General features: G+C 44.9%; 1 long non-coding RNA gene across 1 annotated transcript; it reads left to right on the top strand.

Moving 5' to 3' along the window:
- The first annotated feature begins 10,399 nt into the window (after positions 1-10,399).
- LOC140582320 (uncharacterized) lies at positions 10,400-11,973 on the top strand. The gene is made up of 2 exons (XR_011985254.1): positions 10,400-10,592; positions 11,031-11,973. It is a non-coding gene; the product is annotated as an uncharacterized lncRNA (long non-coding RNA).
- Positions 11,974-19,190: the final 7,217 nt, after the last annotated feature.

A 19,190-nucleotide genomic window follows, 5' to 3' on the forward strand; every position in this document is an offset into this window, starting at 1 on the left:
CTCATGACGTCTTGTGCGCATATTAAAATGGGGCAGATATGGGGCTGTGTAAAAGAGCGTGAACGATTGGCCTCACAAATAACAAATCAATGAATGAACATTAATAACTTTTACTTTAGATGTTGGTCAACTTCATGATTGCCTATGCTTACCTTTTGGATTGCCTGTGCCTAGGATCCACCTCTTCGACAGCTTCCAAGTGTTTGCAAAACCAGAGCAGCGCTCAAGCGGGAGACCGTTGGAGAATGCAGGAAGTGCGCATGCGCGAAGGCGGTTCGGCGGTCAGTCCAAACCGAGAGATTACAGCATTTTAAAAAAATATACCTCCAAAATATTAATAAATGTTTGCAGAGTGCTACCAGAATGATTTTTTCAACTTTTTAAAAAAATATATTATATTGTTATATTTCGACGCAAGATCAGCATAGTGCCAATGCTGTTCCTGCTTGCTCACAGCAGGCATTGAAATCTCAACATCATATTTATGTTGAAACAATGTTGTCAACATAAAGACAGGATTTCAACTGTCATTCAACGTTGTGACAATGTCGGATGCCTGCTGGGTATGTATATTGGTTTGTATATTTAGTGTCTGTCCTGTGCTGCCTTATGCTGTCTTACACAGTCTTAATTACTTCTGTGTAAGAAGTGAAATTTGCTTTGTGTTATCCTTATGTTGACTATGTGCATCTTTTTATGTCTGCACATTGAGCCTGGGGATATGCAATTTTGTTCAGCTATGCTTCCGTTGTTGTACTGTTGTATGGAGTGAATGACAATAAAGTTCACTTACTTATATAAATGATTTGATTCAATAGTCAGTTCTTGATGCCAGCATTTGGATTGAGTGGGCTGCTAGCCTTGGTGCACATGAACCTTTCCAGCGTTGCCATTCTCTATAGTAAATGCTGTTCTGCATATCAGGCAATCTGTGCACTGACTGGTGTGTTTTTATAGGTGAAGTACCCCAACGGAAATGCAGGCGGCCCAATCCGAGACCAGCGCGTAAGTCTCCCAAGCATTCGTTTCCTGTCTCCAATGAGACAATGAGACGGCAGTATTTTTCTCAATGTGCAGTACTGACTGCCAAGTGTGCTGTCTGTCTGTCACTAACAGCCATCAATTGATTTGACTCTTGTATTTTTACACTTTATTTTGCATAATTGTACCGTCATTCTTTTATCAGGACGAAGGAGGAAACCTAAAGGACGGAAGGGGGCCATATACCAAGAACTTACAAAAGCTGCCTTCGATTCAACCCATGTGGGATCGCTACCATCCTGCATCGAGTCCCAACTATGTCGCACCCTGAGCCCTACTCACCAGCCTTATCATCAACTTCCTTCTTAGTTCCCTCACCAGTCCCATCCTCTTTTGTTTTACCTCCTTCTCCATCTCTTTTTATGGACTCCCCTCCTTCATCCCCATGCGTAGCCTCACCAGTTAGCCCAGCTCCAGAACCATCTTCAGCTCCAGCCGTAGTTCATCCCACCCCTCTGCCTCACGTTCTGGTGCAGGCCCCCTCATCTCAGCTGGTCATGGGTCCAACACCACCGTTTTTGTCCCCTTCTCTTGTTATTGAAAAAATGGAAAAATTCAGTCATTACTATATAAGCAACTACAATAAGATGACCTATGATGCCAAGTGCTCTGCTCATTACTGGTGCCAGGAGTTCTGGAATGACTTCATGAGCTCAGCTCACATCTGCAAGCAACAGAGGAATGGAAACTCTGAGGCTCACTATTCGTACGGGGATAATGAGGGTGCCCCTGCGACCGAGACTTGATGAAGATGAGGTCAAATTTCCTAGTGATGTGCTGGACCAGCTGAGTGACATCCCTGGGGTTCTGGAGATGGCTGTGGAGATGGGCTATCTGTCAGATGTAAATAGCGACACTTCACATAACATAAGATAACATAGGATAAGATAAGATAGGTAAAGGTATGTTTAAGAAACAATTGCATGGGGACTTCCGGTTGACGTTCGACATGTGAGGCTGTGAGGTCCTGGAGCTCAGTGAGCAATTTCATTTTCATTATATTTACATACTTGCAGAAGCCATATTGATAGATAAATATTTATCCGAAAAGTTTAACATCACTAATTGAAGGACTAAGGCAGCAAGAAAACGCGTTTAAAAGTTTTGTTTTCCTCCTCGTTTAAAAATGGCTAGTCACTCACAGAAACCTGCTACAGCTACAGTAGCAAGAAGGCTACCACTGAGGGTGATGCACAGCAACTTTCTTCGGATTCGGTTGAGAAAATTATGACAGCGATTGAACTATTGGGCACGAAAATAGATACACAAACTGCTGTCCTCTGACAAGAAATAACTTCTATCCGCCAAGAGTTGCATTCTATGGCTAGCTCCTTACAGACTGCTAATGCACAGCATTCCGAGCATTTGGACGACCTCGAGCAGTCTACCACGGTGTGGAGCTCTACAGTCTTTACTTTGGAAACTGCCGTGAAAAAACTGCAGTCAGATGTGTGTAACCTGACAACTAAATGCATTGTTGGAATAGAGGAGGGCCAAGAGGGGACCAACCCGCGGCAATTCTGCGCAACTGCTTTGAAGGAGATACTGAACCTGGAGGAAACTCCACGTCTGGACCGGGGCCACCATTCATTAGGACCGAGGCCATTCATAATCCGCGTACATCATGGTGACGTGAAAGATCGCATCCTTCGTCTCTCCAGCCAGAAGAAGCAGCTGTTTTACAAGGAGAAGCGTGTGCACATCTTTCCGGACTTCACTCTGGCGATAGCAAAGAAGCGAGCTGCCTTTAAAGAGCAAAGCAGCTCCTTAGAACTGTTAAGGATGTGAAATTTGGTCTCCGTTATCCAGCTACATTCCGTTTCACATTTGATGGCGAGGAAAAAACCTTTACCGATCCCCATCGGGCCATCTCGTATATAAAGACTACCATTCTCCTCCATCATGATCAGGTACAGACATAACTTTCAAAAACGGTCAGTGTTTTTTAAGTGACCAAACTGTACAGGTTTATTTCACCGTCAGTGTCAAAGTTGAATTAACCAGGTCTATAGCCTACTAAATGCAGATAGTGCTATGTTGCTCAATTTATGAGAAAGACATTTATTTTCCCTTTTTTCTCTCGGTTCTTATTAGTCTATGGAAAGGTTTGGTGTAGGCACTTTTTTCAACATGCCGGGAATTCTTGTTCTCTTCCTCATATAAATGGGCTATAACATATGAATAGTTGATTTTCTTGAGCTGCTTTTGTTTACTATAATTTTAAACCATTAAACCATAGTATTTCACATTAGGCTACTGAATTGAAAACCAATGGGCTGCTCTTTGATAGTACACTATGTTTAGTGGCCTAATATTAGTTTAGGCCTACTTCATTTGAGACATTACAAAATACATGGTATTTTGCACTATACTGTGGTACCTCGGTTCTCGAACTTAATCCGTTCCGGACTCCAGATCGAATCCTAAAAAGTTTGAGTTCTGATCTAATTTTTCCCATAAGAAATAATGGAAAACCAATTAATTGGTTCCCGGCCCCCCAAAATTACACCTAAATATGTGTGTGTGTGTGTTTTTAAGCATTTCAACACAAAATGAACAGGATAAAACAAGAAGAGCATTTTTTTTCTTAATGACTTCCAAAACGATAAAGATATTATCCCAACATTACCCCTGCCCTGCCCCGATCGTCCGCTCCTTCCGTGTGCCACGCCCCCTCGTTAAGCTCGTGTGGGATCCCCATGTGATCAGCTGTTTCTGGTTGTTGTCATTAGTCCTCTGTATTAAGTCCGCTTGTAAATTTTGTTTCCCCAGTCCGGTCATTGGGTGCGTTCGACTTGCTTACAGCGCTGGCTTAAAGCAACGCATTCTGATCCTGACGCAATGCATTACGATTAGATGCATTGCGACCTCTCACCCGGCTGCACAAACTGGAACCGCCTCCGTGACGACACACCTTTGCCCTTATTGGCTGAAGAGTTTAGTTACATGCATGACGTTTGTATCCTAGGCAGTTTTTTTTTTTTTTTTTTTTTTTTTATTGCCCACCACCACCCCCCCTCTTCGGAGGACAACTTTATTTTACATTACATTCAAGAGCAAAGAGTGTGGCTGCTCCGAACTCACCGGTACCATGGAAAAAGGAAGAGAAAAAAGAAAAAAAGAAAAACAGGGGGGGATACAGAAACAACAAGCGTAACAATAACAACAGACATCAATCACTATGGGGACAGGGGGAGAAAAAAAAAAAAAGGTATACAGAAATAATAACACTAAAAATGTAGGTAGGGGTGGAACAAAATTAAGTGTAGGGGAATACAGAATACAAACAAGCATAAGAAACATAACACTCATCAAACAACAAAAATTATAACAACATCAGTGGTAATAATAATAATTAATAATGTAACAAATCGGCATTATATACACTCACCTAAAGGATTATTAGGAACACCATACTAATACGGTGTTTGACCCCCTTTCGCCTTCAGAACTGCCTTAATTCTACGTGGCATTGATTCAACAAGGTGCTGAAAGCATTCTTTAGAAATGTTGGCCCATATTGATAGGATAGCATCTTGCAGTTGATGGAGATTTGTGGGATGTACATCCAGGGCACGAAGCTCCCGTTCCACCACATCCCAAAGATGCTCTATTGGGTTGAGATCTGGTGACTGTGGGGGCCATTTTAGTACAGTGAACTCATTGTCATGTTCAAGAAACCAATTTGAAATGATTCGAGCTTTGTGACATGGTGCATTATCCTGCTGGAAGTAGCCATCAGAGGATGGGTACATGGTGGTCATAAAGGGATGGACATGGTCAGAAACAATGCTCAGGTAGGCCGTGGCATTTAAACGATGCCCAATTGGCACTAAGGGGCCTAAAGTGTGCCAAGAAAACATCCCCCACACCATTACACCACCACCACCAGCCTGCACAGTGGTAACAAGGCATGATGGATCCATGTTCTCATTCTGTTTACGCCAAATTCTGACTCTACCATTTGAATGTCTCAACAGAAATCGAGATTCATCAAACCAGGCAACATTTTTCCAGTCTTCAACTGTCCAATTTTGGTGAGCTCGTGCAAATTGTAGCCTCTTTTTCCTATTTGTAGTGGAGATGAGTGGTACCCGGTGGGGTCTTCTGCTGTTGTAGCCCATCCGCCTCAAGGTTGTGCGTGTTGTGGCTTCACAAATGCTTTGCTGCATACCTCGGTTGTAACGAGTGGTTATTTCAGTCAAAGTTGCTCTTCTATCAGCTTGAATCAGTCGGCCCATTCTCCTCTGACCTCTAGCATCAACGAGGCATTTTCGCCCACAGGGCTGCCGCATACTGGATGTTTTTCCCTTTGCACACCATTCTTTGTAAACCCTAGAAATGGTTGTGCGTGAAAATCCCAGTAACTGAGCAGATTGTGAAATACTCAGACCGGCCCGTCTGGCACCAACAACCATGCCACGCTCAAAATTGCTTAAATCACCTTTCTTTCCCATTCTGACATTTAGATTGGCGTTCAGGAGATTGTCTTGACCAGGACCACACCCCTAAATGCATTGAAGCAACTGACATGTGATTGGTTGATTATATAATTGCATTAATGAGAAATTGAACAGGTGTTCCTAATAATCCTTTAGGTGAGTGTACAGTCATTGACAAAAGTCTTAAGGACATAGTAACTTAAAAAGGCATATAACTTTATTTCTAATCAATCAATTGTTACAATGAATGGATCAATTTAATGCCAAGGGCTTTCACATTAATAACTGGGTACAAAATGAAACAGTCAAAAAGTGTCCTGATGTTCACAGCTTGTTAAAGTCCATAACACCTGTTTTTGCAAGGACAAAAGTCTTGTCATGTCTTTTAATTATTCAACCAATCACAAATTAGAGGTTCACCTGTGACAAATATTGTAATTAACATAATCCCAGGTGTGTATAAAAAGAACCCCAGCACACCAGACCTTCACTTGAAGTGCAACCTAACTTCTGACAACATGCCAAAGATTCAACCACAGACCAAGTCTGCTGCTGAGGTGGCAGACATCGTTAATGTATTCAAACGTCAAGTGGAGAGGATTAAAAAAAGATATGAAGAAACTGGTGATGTTCATGACAAGCCCAGGTCAGGCAGACCCCGTAAGACAACTCTTTGAGAGGACCGTTTGTTGCTTCGAAAGTCCAGGGCCAACCCTTTTTCAACTGCAGCAGAGCTACATCAGAACTGGTCACCAGAAATCGCTGTGTCTACAAGAACAGTTTCTCGAATTCTCGCACGCAGTGGTCTCCATGGCCAAATTAGTGCTCAGAAACCAGCATTAACAAGAACACAACAAAAAAAGCATGTTGAATTTGCCAAGGCCCACAGCTTGCAGCAAGGATGGACAGAGGCAAAGTGGCAGAAGGTTGATTTTTCTGACGAATCATCCATTGAACTACATACCAAATGCCGCAAATACTGCAGAAGACCTGTTGGAACCCGCATGAACTCAAAATTCACCCAGAAAACAGTCAAGTTTGGTGGAGGAAAAATCATGGTTTGGGGTTACATCCATGGGGGTGTTCGAGAGATCTGCAGAGTGGATGGCAACATCAACAGCCTGAAGTATCAAGATATTCTTGCTGCCCATTACATTCCAAACCACAAGAGAGGGCAAATTCTGCAGAAGGATGGCGCTCCTTCTCATACTTCAGCCTCCACATTGAAGTTCCTGAAACTGAAGAGGATCAAGGTGCTCCAGGATTGGCCTGCCCAGTCACCAGACATGAACATTATTGAGCATGTCTGGGGTAAGATGAAGGAGGAGGCTTGGAAGACGAAACCAAAGAATCTAGACGAACCCTGGGAGTCCTGCAAAACTGCTTTCTTTGCCATTCCTGATGACTTCATCAACAAGTTATTTCAGTCATTGCCAAGACGTATGGATGTGGTCCTCCAAGCTCATGGGAGTCATACACATTATTAATTTTTTTTCCAAGGCACCATGACTTTATGTTCTGATGTTATTGTAGCATGTTTGGGAGCCCCCCAGCCCCACCCGCAACCCCCCCACCGAGGCAGGCGGGTCCAGGGCCGAAGGGCCCCACCAACCAGGACCACCCCACCCCCCCCCGGCGGACGGCCGCCCACACACCGGAGGGGCCCCAGCCCATCCCCCGGCAGGACGGGCCGCCGCCCACCGCAGCGACCCGGCACGCCTCCCCCCCCAACACTGCAGGACGATCCAAGGGGGGCCCATACAAAGAGACCCCCCCCCACCCGGGAGCGGACCCGCGGCGACCGGGGAGCGGCAGACCCCCCGCCCAGCCCAAACCGAACCCCCCAATCCGCCTAACAGGGCCCAAGAGAGGAGGCCGCCCCCACACCCGCCAGGGCCGCCCGAACCCCCCCATGATGGGTCAGGGCCAGAGACAGAGACAGAGAGTTATGGGGGGGCTCCTCAGCCCCCATCCCCTCCCTGACCCATGTTGGTCTGAAGTGTGCATGTACATGTGTGAGAGAGTTGTGTGTTTATGTCTACAATGCATTAAAATTAGTGGGTGCAGTTCGGGTATGAGGGCTCCACCGCTGGCAGACGGCAGAGCCCCACCTGCCTCAACCCACCTCCTCAGCCCTAGTGTCATGTGGTGTCTAACATGCAAGTAAAAATTGAGGGGCAGTGTCTCGGCGCACCTCCCCACCGCCCCTCAAGGCCCTAGTGTTGTGTGAAATGTGATGTTGGGCCCAGGGGAGCAATAAGGGTGTGCCAGGAGTGGGCCCCCCCCCGGCACCGGGGCCAGATCCCCGACTGGCCCCAATTACTCCCCATCCCCGACCCCGCACAGCCGGCAGGGATGGCCAACCGAGGTGTTCAGGGGCGCCACAAGCAGCCCGGCAGCAGGGAACCGCCCCCCCCCCAGGCGCAGACCGGGAGAGACCCACCCCACCACGCCCGATGAGACCCCAGCTAGAAGCCAAGGACAGGACAACCCCAGACCCCCCGGCAAACGGGGAGCCGGTCCAGCCAGGCAGGGTGACCCCCGCCCCCCGGCCACCCCAGGCCCCCCCCCCCCCGGCGAGGCAGACGCTCCTCCCACCTCCCCCCCCAAACCACCCCACAGTGTCCGAGGGCCCCGCACCGGAATCGCCAACGGCAGACAACGACCCACCCCCACCAGGCAACGGGCCCGGGCAGACCAGGCCCCCCAGCATGCGGGCGACCACCCGCCCGGGAGCCGGAGCAGCGGCCCCAGCAGATAGAGCCCACGCCCCCAAACCCACACACCCCAGCGCAGCGGCCCAGGCGGAACCCAGAGGCCCCACCCTCCGATCCCCCCCCAGCGCGCCACCCACCCCGGGGGGGCAGAACCTCCCATCCCCCGCTCCGCCCCCAACAGGCCAGGCCAGCGGCCACCCAGAGACACTGACCACGCGCCCTCAGCCAAGAGAAACACCAGAGGACCCCAACAACCCAGCCTCCAACCCGGGACGGTGACGGCAAGGCCCCACCACCCGTGACGACATTACATTAAAAAATTAATTATTGGAGTCCAACTGTCTTCAACTGTCTTCATCGATCAAATGATTTTTCTTACAGGCAGACATCCTCTCCATGGAAACATAATCCAAGAGTAGATTTTTGAACAGATTTATGTTTAAATTCTCTTTTGACTTCCAGTTCAGAAGGATTGTTTTCTTAGCAACGGTTAGTACTGTGAGAAGCATGCAAGATTTATTCGTGTCCATATTAGTGTTAGTGAGGTCCCCAAGCAGGCAGAGTGAGGGGGAGGGTGGGATGGGATGCCCTAGGTGTGTAGATGAGTCTTCACAAATCCTTTGCCAGAATTCGTTGACCGGTGTGCAATACCAGAAAGCATGCAGGTAATTATCTGGTGCATCCTTCTTACAAGTTAGGCATATGTCAGTATCTCTGATACCCATCTGGAACATCCTCTGCCCTGTGTAGTGTGTTCTGTGTAAAATTTTGTACTGTAATAGCTGCAGGTTGGAGTTCTGATTCATTCGAAAGGTATTCAAGCAAATTTGCCTCCAGAAGTTAGTGTCTGGATTGATGAGCAAATCCCTTTCCCATTTGTGGGTAGGGAGTGAGAGCGTTGTATCAGATTCTGCTAGATGCACGTAAATCCTAGACAGTAGTTTTTTAGTTGGAGTTATTAAAAAGTTTGCTATTTTTGGTGAAAGCTCCAGATCTAATTGCTTACGGCACCATCTATTATGTATTATTGATTTAAGTTGAAGATATTCTAAGTATTTGTTTTTCTCAATGTTATAAGTTTCTGTAATTTTGTCAAATGATATCATGCAATTGTCTTGGATTATATGTTCGAGGCGCTTGATTCCTTTATTATGCCAAGCCAGGAAGTTTATCACTTTTTTTATTTAACAGGATGTCAGGGTTGTTCCAGATGGGTGTCAGTTTGCATGGGACCAGTGAAATTTGGTTCATTCTATTTGGTTCACTGAGAACTATTTATAAGCTATCATCAGTCCAAGGAGTGACGCCGATGTTTCCGTTCTGCCTTATTAGCTGTAACTGTAGTTCCGCTTTTTGCCAGCAGGCTGCGCACAGACAGCGTTTCTGTGGGCAGCACATTGTATGTTTTTAGATTAGTATTTCATAACTGGACTGCAGGACATTGCGTAAAATCATTTTCTGCAGTAAGTATTGGAGTGTTTATAAAGGATCTTTTTTAAAAAAATAAATAAATAAGTTTCTCACAAACACCTCCATTCATGACTGACTGAAATATCAAGGATGAAAGTGATTAGGATCAGCTCAGAGAGCGCATGCCGAGCTGTTGCTAAAGTAGCAGCAGTCAACTTTAAACCAATGTTAAACAAATACTAGTTAATACTGAAAACAATCAGTCATTAAAATTAAACAGCTTGCTAAGCTGTGTTTCCTTTAACAATATAAATGTTATAGAAAAATGGAAACCCCACGCTCTCCGCGAATATTAATCACCAAGATTTATAAAAACCGCAACTGTACTGAAAAATAAAGTTGCTTATGAATGTTGGCAAGTAAAAAAGTATTTGTACTTTGTAATCAAGTGCCATTCTTGGCACATCACACAACGACGAAATGTGTCCTCTGCATTTTAACCCATATGTGACATATTAGTGGGCGGCTATATTATTTAGCTTCATTCTTAAAATAATAATACTAATACCAAAAATAATAATAACAAAACCATATGAAGCCAGGTCTATAAAGCTAAAGTACCATAATGATTTGAAGCTATTATAGAGCGTAATTTGTAAAGAGGGAGACATGAACCTTACAATAAGTGTGTGTATACCAAAGTGGGCAGCTGTCTCTTTAAGACGTTCCTGAGTGCCGAAAGGTAGGGTGGGAGTTTTTTTTCCGGCGGGCTTTTCTAGACGGAGAAAGGCGGGTAAAGAGAGCGGAAAGAAGAGTGAACGGCAACTTAGAGAAATAAACGTATATATCTACATATATATATATATATTTGTGTAGATATCAACGTTTAGAGCACTGTTTATTTTTTTTGGCCGAAGCATACAATTGCAGCAATTAGTGGATAGAAAGATTTTGGTGCAATTGCTCTCTTTTGGATATCCTGGTAGGTCAATTTACCTGTTTGGTTAAATGTTAAGGAAAATATAGATATAGGGATCATTAGTGTGAAGGAAAAACAGTCAGGATATGAATGTGAACCTTTGTTGATTATTTTCTTTGCTAATGTATCATTTTTTATAGTTGTATGTAAAATGCTAAAGCTACCTATAAGGCTACTTGCTAATTGATCGGAATACGTTGACTGTGATATGGTGTTATTCAGTTTAGCCACCCTGTTAGTACCATTGCAGGTTGAAATGTTTATAATGTGCATATATAAATATATACATGTATATGCGTATATTAATGTTATACAGGAAATCTGTATAGTATGGCCTAATGTGGATCTGAGATTGCGCTGTATGTTAATGGATGATGGAGAAAAATATAATTTTGTGTGATGTTTAAGTAAGACATCTAACTCTCTGTACTTTGTGTGCAGACTGTTTTTTTTGGATTTGATTCCGTTCCGAATACAGTATTTTTTCGACCAAGGAAGATCGCTTGTTTCACAGAGTCGCCCCCTCTGCGTTGAACTGCGCAATGTAACAAGTTTTTTGCAACTGGAGATTTTTTTCTTTCCCAGCGCTTTGTGAAGACATCCTCAAGTGTTGCAACGGGGGTTGCTATAAATGGCAACGCCCCTGCAAATGTCGGGAGTGGCATCCACCTCCCCAGTGGACACGGGGATCAGTGGGCGGCAGTTTGGGAGAAGATTGCAGCCCTCGAAGACGAGGTGGACCGTTTACGGTCCGAGATCTCCCAGCTTGCTGGTGCCCTGACTGACCCAAATATGCCCCGGAGCAGTTCGGAGACCACTGGGACTCCTCTTATAGTCCCCACTTCAGCTCCAAGCTGTTTCCCGCCCCCTCCTCCTCCTCCTCCTCCTCCACCGCCTCCGCCTGCTAATATCCAGGGCCCGAAGCAGAAGACGAGTCATTGTCAGGGAAGTGGCGCAGGACCCACCAATGGCCCCAACATGGTGGATGTTCTGGCGGAGCTGGCGCACATTAAACTGCGCCCAGTGCTGAGGTCGCCAGGTGGGACGCCAGTGACGAGGAGGGGACTGACGCAGGGGACGCCCATGCCCTCAGAGGACATTGCTGCCATCTTAGCAGAGGCTCTGAAGAAGAAGTTCAAGTATCAGATCCACTCTGATGAGTAGGAGCAGCAGGCCTGAGCCCTTAAATTTTTTTACTTAAACTTTTTTTTACTTAAATTTTTTATACTTATAACATTTTTATACTTATAACATTTTTAAACTTATAACATTTTTATACTTAAGATTTTTATACTTATATACTTTATGTACTTAAACTTTATATACTTATACTTTGTGTACTGATTCTATATACTTATTAATAAATAATATATTTATATCACTATTATTTTTAAAAGAGTTGCTGATTTTGTAATACTGCTGCAGCATTCTCCACATGCTAATCACTGCCCCACATCGAATTGGCACTTTGATCTGCCACATATCACTTCACTACCCCCTGTTGAATGTTGCATCGTATGTTGTTAGATATCTCGTAGTAGTAAGTACTTCATTATTAGGCTGCACAATATTGGAAAAGATGTATTTCTGCAATGAGTATTGCAGTATTTATTTACATTTAAAATGCTTAAAACAAACCAATTTCTCACAAAGACATCTATTCATGAGTGATTTAAACGGCAAAGATGAAAATGATTAGGATTAGCTCTTATGATTAGCTCTTGCCAAAAGAGGGCTTGTAAACTTTTGTGGTAGTCAGAATTAACCCAAACAACTATGACTCTATAATCCTCTATAATCACTCTCACTCTGTCACACTTGAATCAAACTCCAGACCTCGCATGTAATGTGTGGGGGAGGTTTAGGTGGACTAATGAAATCGTGGTTCCGGATGAGGTAGTGTTCTCAGAAGAGTGCCGGTCAGAGCACTGGGATCACAGCCAAGGTGGGTTTAAGGTTTTTACTCGCAATTCTGTGGTTACAGCCCAGCAACTAACAATAGGCACCATCCAATCCAATATGTGGGCGTGGTTCTGAAATAAACCAATAAAGGGAATAACGACAACATTCTGGAAAAGGTAAGCGAATTATGGTAGTTTCAAATATGTCCACAAGATGGCACTGAAGGATTACCAGTAAACTATATAATAAGTTGGAGGTGCTCCTTTAACTTGATTAATAGCAATAACAAATTATAATTACCACATACAAATGCTGACCCACGACAAATTGCTACATCAACGATAACAGGGCATGTAAATCCAACAAGCTGCCATATACGCAATCTAGCAACACTACACCGATACTGCGCATACAGAAAGAAATCAACTACATTAAAAGTATAGAAAACATTACTTACTGAACATCATACACGCACACCCGTAATCACGGACAGAAAATGAACTACCAAACGAGAGGGGCACATAAGATAATAACTATGAAATGTCTCTGGAGCGCAGGTGAACTTCTGGAACTCTTGCTCTTTGGAGGCTGCGACCAGGCAAGCAGTGTGCCGTAAAACGATCCAGCGCTGCTGCAGACTGACGTAACTCCCAATTCCGCTTCCGTCTTAACATAATGAGCAAAGTTTTCTTCTTTATTCAGCAATCCAGCATAGTGTTCCAGCCACACTCGGGTACAATGCGCAATGCACCCCGCACCCAGAAATCAGCAGGTTAATATACTATAAGACGAATTCCCCTATATGGACTTCTAAGTCCCGATTGGTTACCAAACATCTGCAAACCAGGTTTCGACCATACAACAAACATAATACGCCACTATTGGTCTACTTCAAGGATGTTGAGCTTCCAATCCTCGTTAGGCCTAGGCCTCCTATGAGTCCCACACATAAGCCTGTCTATCCAGCCTAGGAAGGAGGGCAAAAACCCTAAACATTAGGGAAATTCCACTCCCAACCCAGCAAAAAGGTGCAACCCCCCCTTCGGTGTCCATGGCTGGCATGGCTCACAATGCTATCAGTAAGCGAAACCCCAACCCTATATTACCTAAATAAAGACTTCAGCGTAAACATATACAACCCTTATGGATACATAACTTGCTTGTGTGTTCAAATGCTACCATACAACAAACTGCGTCTAGCATAGTATAGCAGCTACATTTCAAGGCTTCCTGCAGGTCCCCTTTCTCCCCCCGGCGATGTTCCCTTCAGCCCAGTTCTCCAAGGTCTGTGGCCTGCAAAGCTGGTTCCATGCAGGTGGCTGCGAGGCAAGGACACACGGCACCATCCCCAAAACAACAAAACCTGAGACACAAGAACAATCCCACAATGCCTCCCAACCCTGGCCTACCATCACTTTAAATTTCCCTTCCACACTTTGAACTAATGTTAAACATATACTACATAATCCTGAAAAGGAGCGGTCACTAAAATTAAACAGCTCGCAGATCTTCACACTGCAAGAAATGCAAAGATGGAGAAAGCGAAGAACAGTGAGAGTACGCCACTGTCTATGGTGTCCTCGTCGACCCTCATGAAATGCCAGCAAACACATGGACAAGGGATCCCGATGCGCTACCTTGGCTTTCTTATGGGGACACTGTCAACCACCTAGTGTCTGTCATTAGTGCGTACACTTTTAAAGAGTTTAAAAACTACAAATCTCTTGAAGCGCATGAACAGTTCACAGCTGGCTGGGCACATTGTCATCGTCAAGGATTTTAGGCATGTTTATTTATATAGCACAATTCAGGCACAAGGCAATTCAAAGTGCTTTACAAAGACAAGGATACAATCACATTAAAACTTCAAAATCACATTTCAAAGATAAGTGAAAAAGAAATAATAATGAAAATAAATAATTTTATTAATCAATTACAATGAACACACAGATAATAATAAGAAAAAGCCAAAACAAATAAATAGGTAACTGAAAAGACGTCACATTTTAATGACAGAAAATGACTGGTGCTGCACTAGGAAACTCTGACCATGCAACAATTTATCTAATTCCAGCATACAGACAAAATCTGAAAACTGCTAAACCTGTCGTTACTAGAGTGAAACACTGGACATGTGGAGCTGTAGAGCAATTAAAATCATGCTTTGACTCGACAGACTGGAATGTTTTCAAAACTGCTATTAACAGCGTGGATGAATACACGGACACTGTAACATGGCACATAAGCTTCTGCGAGGACTCTCGCATTCCCAAAAAGTCTGTTGTCAGCTATAATAATGACGACCCATGGTTTACAACTGAACTCAGGCAGCTTCATAAAACAAAAGATGTAGCCTACAGGAGTGGTGACAAAAACCTGTTCAAATTCTACTGCGGGTTTGAAAAGCCACATTCGCGCATCATACAGCCCTCACCTTTTCAATGGCCTTCTTCACACCTGGGTACCTTCACACCTCGCCCACACTCTCCCCAGCTCACGCCCCCCCCCCACGTCCAGCCACCTTCCCAGGAGAATCAACGACAGAGATGTAAACAAGATCTTTAGGAGTCAGAATACAGGGAAAGCTCCTGGTCTCCCCAGCCACTCTGAAGCACTGTGCAGATCAACCATCACCTGTCTTCACAGATATTTTCAATTAGTCACTGGATCTTTGTATCTTAAGTCATCCACAATAACACCTTTTCCAAAGAAACCCAGAGTCTCTTGCTTCAGTGACTACAGACCAGTGGCTCTCACATCAGTGGTAATGAAGGCTTTTGAGAGACTTGTGCTGTCATACCTTAAAACCATCACAGACCCATCGCTTGACCCTCTATAGCACAGGTGTCAAACTCCAGTCCTGGAGAGCAAGAGCCCTGCACATTTTTGGGTTTCCCCTCATTTAACACACCTGATTCAACTCCTTGTGCTAATTACCACACAGCTCTTGAGCTGAATCATTAGTGGTGGAACAGGGAAAGAACTAAGCTATACCGGGCTCTGGCCCCCCAGGACTGCAGTTTGACACCCCTGCTCTATAGTCTGCCTACAGAACCAACAGACCTGTGGACGATGCAGTTAACACTGGACTACATTTCTTGCTCCGACACTTGGAGTGCCCTGAGACATATGTTAGGATTCTGTTTGTGGACTTTAGCTTTGCAAATTTATACTATTCTATCAGAGCTAATGCGGACTGAACTCTCACAACTGTCCGTGCCTGATCCAAAATAATATGTTATAACCACGATGGCCCAGTTTTACGCTACAATCATTGAGTCCATCCTTAGCTCCTCCATCACAGCCTGGTTTGGATCAGCCACTGAACGAGACAAGGCCAGACTGCAACACATCATCCACTCAGCAGAGCGAATAATCGGCAGTAACCTGCCTACCCTCCAGACACTGTACATCACCAGAACCAGGAAACGGGCATACAAAATCTTTGAGGACCCATCTCACCCTGCTCACCACATCTTTCAAGCCTTACCCTCCAGGAGTAGACTCATGGCAATCAGAACCAAGACCACAAGGCACGCCAAGAGCTTCTTCCCTTAGGCAGTCTCTCTCATTAACCAAGCCAGTCTCTGACTGGACGTTCAATTAATCGTCAGCTGCAGTGAAATATCCACCAGCATAACCAGTAAACAACTGATAAACTTCCTCTATGATTATATTCTGCACTCTTGCACATTATGCACACATACTGCAAACTCTGTATACATATTGCACTCTTGCACATATAGTTGACTTGGCTGCTACTTAATAACGGCACCATTTAAGAGCCCTTTAAATTATTATACCATTTATATAGTTTATATTCATACTACAATGATTACTATGTACACACATATATAAATATCATAATACCATCATTACTGCCATTAATAAACTTAATTATCATATAATTATCATATTACCCAATTGCCAGTCTATTGTCTATTACCTTTCTGCATATGTCTTTGCTAAATGTGGTATGTTCTTTGTAATGTCATGTAAAAGCACCACCAAGGCAAATTCCTTGTATGGAAACATATCTGGATTCTGATTCTACATCCTTCATCAGGACTAGAAAACTTCCATCCAGCGTTGCATTTCACTTTGACGCTGTCGTTTTTGAAACACTTTTCTGTGATCTAGCTCTTGTTTTGGTCGCCGACTATCATCCAACAAAAGGTTCATTTGAGCTCTCCTAATCTGACATAAACCACACTCACAAACACTTTCGGGTTACTGTGCCACCGGGAAGGGATGGACTCCGGTCGGGATGGGTTTCCAGCATTTCCTATCCTGGCTGTTCTCTTTAGGGACAAACACAAGAATGGAGTCTAGTGATCACACCGGAAGCTGACTTACCTGAATGGAGATGTACGGAGCAGACTCTCATATGCGCGGGGATGCTCTGGAATGCAAGGTCTTACGCCCCACCGCTGGAAGCTATGCCATCCGTCGCCATTTCGTCAACTCTTCCACTTTTGCTCCTTCCTGTCTTTTCCAATCTGGAAAGGAGAAGAAACGTATACCGGTCCTGAAGACCGAAGAGAGACCCGAGTCGATATGGGGCCGCCGCTTAGCGGGTCGCCGTTAGCCGGGCCTCCGTGACGCCCCCACTCGGAGTAGAATGCCCAGGGATGTCGCAGCCGCCAGCCTCGGGGCCCAGACTCCTCCCTGTCCTCCTGTCCTCTCAAAAAACAGCAATCATTTAAACAAACATGAGGGAAAATTCAAAAGGCAAAGATGACGTCATTCCTTACCTCAACACAGCTGCCCACCGCACAAACGACAGCGTGTCACCTTCCTTTAAAAAAAAAATAAAAGAGAAAAACAGCAGGAAACGGGGGCTGTGCACGGACAGGGCCCCTCCCTCACAGCACATGCAGCTAATTAGCTGGCCATCCAGAGGCACTCAGTCTATTAGTCACCCACTCAGTCAGTTCTGCCTTTCAACAACAGGGGGCAGTAGAGGTGCACCGTTCCCGGAAGCACTGCAATACCGGGTCGATGCGTGGAGCGGACGGGACAAAATGGTGACAAAATATAATGGGGGTCAGGAGATGGACCATGGCTGAGATCACCGTCGAGTCAGGTAGCAAAAATCACCAACTGTGACAGCAGCCCAGCAGCAGTGGCCAACATCATGCTGGGTCCTCGTTTAGGGTGGCCAGCAACATGCCTATCTGCCATATATGACAAACCACAAGATGGCACTGCTTGTGCATGCCTTTTGAAATGAACTGGAATGCCGCTAGCAGGCACGCAAGTTACTTCACAAGTTCTAGAGCACAGCAATGCGTTTTGACTTTCTGTTAGCTATGTACGCAGTGATGGACATAACTGGTTCACAAGTACGCATTAACCTTTAAAAGCGATACATGCAGCAATCGGTTGTACATTTTTTATGTGCATTTGCGCCAATATGACAAATTACCGTGCATTTTAACCTCTATTTTCCTTACTTCTTTATTTTACGTTTTCTCTGTTTCATTTCAGTCAGTCTAACATATTGGTACATGTTTATATCACTCTCTACGTGTAAAGGGAGCAGACACAGGAAAAATGTACTGAAGACCCTTGAAATGATATTTATTCCTGATGTGAAATTGCTGTTTTTGTTTTAGATTCCAAATTTAACCTTTTATTTAATTTATCCCTTTTTCCCAAATAAAACGATGCATTTAGTTATAATCTATATTATTTTGATTTGGGGTCAGAAGTTCCAAAATCACCAGGTAAGTTAATTGATTTTATGTGTTTTAACTCCTAGACAGATATAAATGAAAACTCTATTTTTAAATAATTTATTGTCCTTTTTTTTTTTTTAATTAAAAATTGGATCCCTCATGGACCAAGACTTCAAGGGCATTTGTACAATTCACCTGTAACTGGATCTGCAGTCTTTTTCTCCCCACACCCTCTGCTTGTTCCCTTCTTCTCTTTTGTCTTCACTCCAGGAGAGCTCCTCAGACATCTCCAGCCTGTAATTCCTGGGAAATGCCACCTGCCACTCACCCTTGGAGGCGTAGCCCATTCTCAGGATCTCATACGTCACCATTCATCACAGAGTCACAACGCCTGCAAACATCTGAATAAAAGTAAGAGCCCGTTTTTTGAAACTTACACATTAAATTTTCCTCTCTTTACCATTTTATTCTTTTAAGCTTCATTCTGTTTAATTACATTTAGTATGGATTAAGGCACAGGCGGCCCGGAGGACATGGAGTGGGACCCTCCAGTTCTTGCCCTGAGTCCCAGTCCGTGGTGTCAGCCCCGTGACCAGAGTTTCCCCAGCCGAGGAGGTTATCGCCGTGACAACGGCAGGGTCAACGGAAAACTGGTCGGGGGTTCGGCTCCAGGAGGAAAGATCTGGGGTATGCTACCCAGACTTACCGCCTGACCCCAGCTCGGTCCAAGGGGGTCTTTTCGGGGGACCCCATCCATTGGTTCCCGAAAGGAACCACCTGCGGTTTCCTCCGGCACTGGTACTGGCCTTTGCTTTTGTTCTGCAGGGTCCACGGTGTGGTCCGGTTCCTGTCCTGCCTGCTCCTCGATGCCCTCCGGCTCTGCCGACCCCTCGCCGTCTACCGATGCTGTTCTTCCCTCGGCTGGCGCAGACGAGAGGAGCTCGTCCTTCTACAGACCCAGACAGGACTCCGAAGGCCCCCCTGGCCGCGACCCTTCTGCGGCACCTCGGAGCTTGAT

The sequence above is a fragment of the Paramormyrops kingsleyae genome, chromosome 24 (genome assembly GCF_048594095.1).
Source record: "Paramormyrops kingsleyae isolate MSU_618 chromosome 24, PKINGS_0.4, whole genome shotgun sequence".
Taxonomy (NCBI): Eukaryota; Metazoa; Chordata; class Actinopteri; order Osteoglossiformes; family Mormyridae; genus Paramormyrops; species Paramormyrops kingsleyae.